The sequence below is a fragment of the Aquarana catesbeiana genome, linkage group LG11 (genome assembly GCF_042186555.1).
Source record: "Aquarana catesbeiana isolate 2022-GZ linkage group LG11, ASM4218655v1, whole genome shotgun sequence".
In the NCBI taxonomy this organism is placed as follows: domain Eukaryota; kingdom Metazoa; phylum Chordata; class Amphibia; order Anura; family Ranidae; genus Aquarana; species Aquarana catesbeiana.
In genome coordinates, this window is record NC_133334.1 from 3,588,769 (window position 1) to 3,594,768 (window position 6,000).

Genomic DNA, 6,000 nt, shown 5'->3' on the forward strand with positions numbered 1-6,000 from the left:
GCACACTGTACAGGTAGGAGGGGGGGGAGGGTGTGTCCCCGGCACACTGTACAGGTAGGAGGGGGGGAGGGTGTGTCCCCGGCACACTGTACAGGTAGGAGGGGGGGGAGGGTGTGTCCCCGGCACACTGCACAGGTAGGAGTTGGGGAGGGTGTGTGTCCCCGGCACACTGTACAGGTAGGAGGGGGGGGGGGAGGGTGTGTCCCCGGCACACTGTACAGGTAGGAGGGGGGAGGGGTGTGTCCCGCACACTGTACAGGTAGGAGGGGGGGGAGGGTGTGTCCCCGGCACACTGTACAGGTTTGGGGGGGAGGGGGGTGTCCCCGGCACACTGTACAGGTAGGAGGGAGGGGAGTGTGTCCCCGGCACACTGTACAGGTAGGAGGGGGGGAGGGGTGTGTCCCCGGCACACTGTACAGGAGGAGGGGGGGAGGTGTGTCCCGGCACACTGTACAGGTAGGAGGGGGGGAGGGTGTGTCCCCGGCACACTGTACAGGTAGGAGGGGGGGAGGGTGTGTCCCCGGCACACTGTACAGGTAGGAGGGGGAGGGAGGGTGTCCCCGACACACTGTACAGGTTGGGGGGGGGGGGAGGGGTGTGTCCCCGACACACTGTACAGGTTGGGGGGGGGGGGGGAGGGTGTGTCCCGGAACACTGTACAGGTAGGAGGGGGGAGGGTGTGTCCCCGGCACACTGTACAGGTAGGGGGGGGGGGGGGTGTGTCCCCGACACACTGTACAGGTGGGAGGGGGGGAGGTGTGTCCCCGACACACTGTACAGGTTGGGGGGGGAGGGTGTGTCCCCGGAACACTGTACAGGTAGGAGGGGGGGAGGGTGTGTCCCCGACACACTGTACAGGTGGGGGGGGTGTGTCCCGGAACACTGTACAGGTTGGAGGGGGGGGGGGGGGGGAGGGTGTGTCCCCGGCACACTGTACAGGTGGGGGGGGGGGGGTGGGGAGGGTGTGTCCCCGGCACACTGTACAGGTTGGAGGGGGGGGGGGGGGAGGGTGTGTCCCCGAAACACTGTACAGGTAGGAGGGGGGAGGGTGTGTCCCCGGAACACTGTACAGGTAGGAGGGGGGAGGGTGTGTCCCCGACACACTGTACAGGTGGGGGGGGGGGGGGGGGAGGGTGTGTCCCCGGCACACTGTACAGGTTGGAGGGGGGGGGGTGGGGGGAGGGTGTGTCCCCGAAACACTGTACAGGTAGGAGGGGGGAGGGTGTGTCCCCGGCACACTGTACAGGTAGGAGGGGGGGAGGGGTGTGTCCCTTGGAACACTGTACAGGTAGGAGGGGGGGAGGGTGTGTCCCCGGCACACTGTACAGGTTGGAGGGGGAGGGTGTGTCCCCGGCACACTGTACAGGTAGGAGGGGGAGGGTGTGTCCCCGGCACACTGTACAGGTAGGAGGGGGGGGGGGGGGGGAGGGTGTGTCCCCGGCACACTGTACAGGTAGGAGGGGGGGGAGGGTGTGTCCCCGGCACACTGTACAGGTAGGAGGGGGGGAGGGTGTGTCCCCGGCACACTGTACAGGTAGGGGGGGGGGGAGGGTGTGTCCCCGGCACACTGTACAGGTAGGAGGGGGGGGAGGGTGTGTTCCTGGCACACTGTACAGGTAGGAGGGGGGGAGGGTGTGTCCCCGGCACACTGTACAGGTAGGAGGGGGAGGGTGTGTCCCCGGCACACTGTACAGGTAGGAGGGGGGGGGAGGGTGTGTCCCCGGCACACTGTACAGGTAGGAGGGGGGGAGGGTGTGTCCCCGGCACACTGTACAGGTAGGAGGGGGGGAGGGTGTGTCCCCGGCACACTGTACAGGTAGGGGGGGGGGGGGAGGGTGTGTCCCCGGCACACTGTACAGGTAGGAGGGGGGGGAGGGTGTGTTCCTGGCACACTGTACAGGTAGGAGGGGGGGAGGGTGTGTCCCCGCACACTGTACAGGTAGGAGGGGGGGAGGGTGTGTTCCCGGCACATGTACAGGTAGTGGGGGGGAGGGTGTGTCCCCGGCACACTGTACAGGTAGGAGGGGGGGGAGGGTGTGTTCCTGGCACACTGTACAGGTAGGAGGGGGGGGAGGGTGTGTCCCCGGCACACTGTACAGGTAGGAGGGGGGGAGGGTGTGTTCCCGGCACACTGTACAGGTAGGAGGGGGGGAGGGTGTGTCCCCGGCACACTGTACAGGTAGGAGGGGGGGGAGGGTGTGTTCCGGCACACTGTACAGGTAGGAGGGGGGGAGGGTGTGTTCCTGGCACACTGTACAGGTAGGAGGGGGGGAGGGTGTGTTCCGGGCACACTGTACAGGTAGGAGGGGGGGAGGGGGTGTCCCCGGCACACTGTACAGGTAGGAGGGGGGGAGGGGGTGTCCCCGGCACACTGTACAGGTAGGGAGGGGGGGGAGGGTGTGTCCCCGGCACACTGTACAGGTAGGAGGGGGGGGGGGTGTCCCCGGCACACTGTACAGGTAGAGGGGGGGAGGGTGTGTCCCCGGCACACTGTACAGGTAGGAGGGGGGGGAGGGTGTGTCCCCGGCACACTGTACAAGGTAGAGGGGGGGGAGGGTGTGTCCCCGGCACACTGTACAGGTAGAGGGGGGGAGGGTGTGTCCCGGCACACTGTACAGGTAGGGGGGGGGAGGGTGTGTTCCTGGCACACTGTACAGGTAGGAGGGGGGGAGGGTGTGTTCCTGGCACACTGTACAGGTAGGAGGGGGGGGAGGGTGTGTTCCTGGCACACTGTACAGGTAGGAGGGGGGGAGGGGTTGTGTTCCCGGCACACTGTAACAGGTAGGAGGGGGGGGGTGTCCCCGGCACACTGTACAGGTAGGAGGGGGGGGGGTGTCCCCGGCACACTGTACAGGTAGGAGGGGGGGGTGTCCCCGGCACACTGTACAGGTAGGAGGGGGGGGGGTGTCCCCGGCACACTGTACAGGTAGGAGGGGGGGGGAGGGTGTGTCCCCGACACACTGTACAGGTAGGAGGGGGGGGGGTGTCCCCGGCACACTGTACAGGTAGGAGGGGGGGGGGGTGTCCCGGCACACTGTACAGGTAGGAGGGGGGGGGTGTCCCCGGCACACTGTACAGGTAGGAGGGGGGGATGGGTGTGTCCCCCGACACACTGTACAGGTAGGTGAGGGGGGGGGGGTGTCCCCGGCACACTGTACAGGTAGGGAGGGGGGGGGGGGTGTCCCCGGCACAACTGTACAGGTAGGAGGGGGGGAGGGTGTGTTCCTGGCACACTGTACAGGTAGGAGGGGGAGGGTGTGTCCCGGCACACTGTACAGGTAGGAGGGGGGAGGGGGTGTCCCCGGCACACAGTACAGGTAGGAGGGGGGAGGGGGTGTCCCCGGCACACTGTACAGGTAGGAGGGGGGGGGGGTGTCCCCGGCACACTGTACAGGTAGAGGGGGGGGGTGTCCGGCACTGTAAGTAGAGGGGGGGGGTTGTGTCGGGACAGAAGAGGGGAGAATGAACCCCAATACTGGTCTGTGGGGGGCGGCCACACCGGGGACATAAAGTTCTGGGTGCCGGGCAGGTAATTTATTTTTCATACTTGGAAATAAAAACACATTTACCCATCTGAAGGCCCGGGAATGGCATAGTGGGTACTGCAGGTAGAGGGGAGGGAGGAGCGTCCGTTCTCCTCCCCCATTGTGTTGTGTATGATGTCACTTCCAGGTCCCCCGATGACCAGTATGGCCGGGATAGAATGTTCTGCAGGACAATGTGCATTACATTAAGGGGAGCACAGAGGAGATATTGGGGGACCTTTAGATCTCGTATGTCTCATTAAAGAAAATCTGTAATTAAAACCAAAAAAAAATAAAAAAAAAAAAAAAACACCACACACACACACACACACACACCACAAACCATCATGGATTTATTTTTTTTTTTAATGTAAAAAAAATTAAAGTTACACCCAAGCACAAAAAAAAATCCCCTAAAAAAATAAAGTTGAGGCCCCCCCTCACCCACAGATGTAAACGCAGCGAAGGGGCGCCTGAAAACGTTTATTGCGATACACACGTTGCATATTGCCGCATGCGCGGGCTCCCAGATTCAGAGCCGGATTGTCCTGACCTTCACTTACCGGATATTCAGCCTCGTGTCCTTCCTCCGGGGTCCCCCACCTTCACTTTGGTCTTATCGGTGTCTATGGGTACCGCCTGCGCCCTCACCAGGATATACGCCAACAGCAACCCGCCGGGTCCCGCCCATCGCCATCGTATCTGAGGAGAGAACCGGGGACACGTTCAGGAAGACATTTATAACTCTGTGTGGAGACAATACCATTTATGAACGGGGGGGGGGGGGCGACAACTACGACCGCTACATGAATAAAAGTAAAATAAATACAAATAATCATAAATACATTCAATAAGAGAATACTGGGTAATAAATAATTAACCCCTAACCCATTAAAAAAAGTAAAATCAACAAAAAGTTCATAAAAGTTCCAAACTGTTTGGTGGAACAAGAAAACTCAACATTTCCACAAATAAAGAGCTCAAAGTCCTAATGTGCGTCTTCTTATTGTATCCTCCGCCCACAAATAACGTCCAATCACACACAGCGCACAGTTTGCGGTCTATGATGTCATAGTATACACCCCGCCTTCCTAATCCAAGAGAAATATTCAAATAAATTACCCTCCATCTCCCACGGGGTTAATCCAGCACAACTTTCATCTCCCCATCTGAGACCAAATATGGAGAAAATAAAAAAAAGGCGCCAAATAATATCGAATCATTTTGTTTTATTGCTAAAAAGACAGTACAGCGCGTTTCCATTGTGAGGTGTCGCCCGGACACCGAGGAGAACCCGCATATCACCTGCAAACACCATCAGCTCCAGCCACTAAACCAGGCTGCATGGGATGACATCAGCCCATAAAAGCTCTTCCCTACGCGTTTCAACGTGCCCGAAGACGACATCACATTGAAAAACGCGTAGGATGGAGCATTTCCTTTAAAAGCCATCTTAAAACTACATGTCGATCTATCACCTCCCTGACCAGAGGGACAAATCGCAGCGCACCGCACTGTGACCCAAAAGAAGCTCGTGGTCTTTTAAGCAATGCATGTTGCAATTTCAGCCAATTCACCGCGTGACAATTCTGCCAAAATCACTCTGATTGGGGTGCCATTAAGCAGTAACGGCATCGCTAATGTGTCCCGTGTTGTGCAGCGATTTGGAATGGTGGTGATTCCACGCGGGATCCGATGTGAATGGAGGAGACGACATGTGCAGAATGGAAACATTTGTTTCGTACAGATCGATTATGTCACTAATATTGTTTCCTTATGGAATTCGTTTAGTTCCATTAGAAAGTAAAACAAAACTTATCCGAGCATGCAGCCCAGCAGGTCAGAAAAAGAGGGGTGCTTTGAGATGAGGGGCTCCCCTGCCCCAAAGCAACCCCACCTTCATGTGGGGGGGGGGGAGGGGGGGGGGGGTACTCGCTCGTCTCCTCCCCCATTTTTCTGACCATACTTGGACAAGGGTCTGGTATGGACTGGGGGAATAGACCCACGCTGATTTTTTTTTTTTTAAACATTTTTTGATTGCCGGCATTATTTATCTTTACATTCATCTGTCAGTGGGATGTGATATGTACCCCGCTGTGTCCCCCGGCCAATCAGATCACTGTACCGGCCCACTGCCAGTGACAGGCGATTGCTGTGGCCAATCACAGCAGATGACATGACAGTTGTAAACAATGATGGTGTTTTGTTACATGCCATCCACTGTGTACTGTTGTGATGAGCTCTGATTGGTCATAGTGATCACATGGTAGATACAGGGCCAATCACAGCACATCTGTGCCATGTGATGAGCTGTGGCCAATCACAATAGTAAACACCGAGGTTTCAGTCAGAAAAACAGTTTCTTAAAAAAAATAAATAAAAAAATTGTAAAATGCACAGATATAAGCAATTATAGTGTGAAAAAAAAAAAAAAAAAAAAAAAAAAAGTAAAAAATTATAATTTTTTTTTTTTACC

General features: G+C 57.6%; 1 protein-coding gene across 2 annotated transcripts in view; it reads right to left on the reverse strand.

Annotated features, from left to right (window-relative positions):
• The window catches only part of NUCB2 (nucleobindin 2), a 202,963-nt gene extending 198,716 nt beyond the window's left edge, over positions 1–4,247 (reverse strand). For both annotated transcript variants that reach the window (XM_073603953.1, XM_073603954.1), the window contains exon 1: positions 4,088–4,247. The gene's annotated coding sequence lies outside the window, so the exon portion shown is untranslated. The remainder of the gene's footprint in view (positions 1–4,087) is intronic.
• Between the last annotated feature and the right edge of the window lie 1,753 nt (positions 4,248–6,000).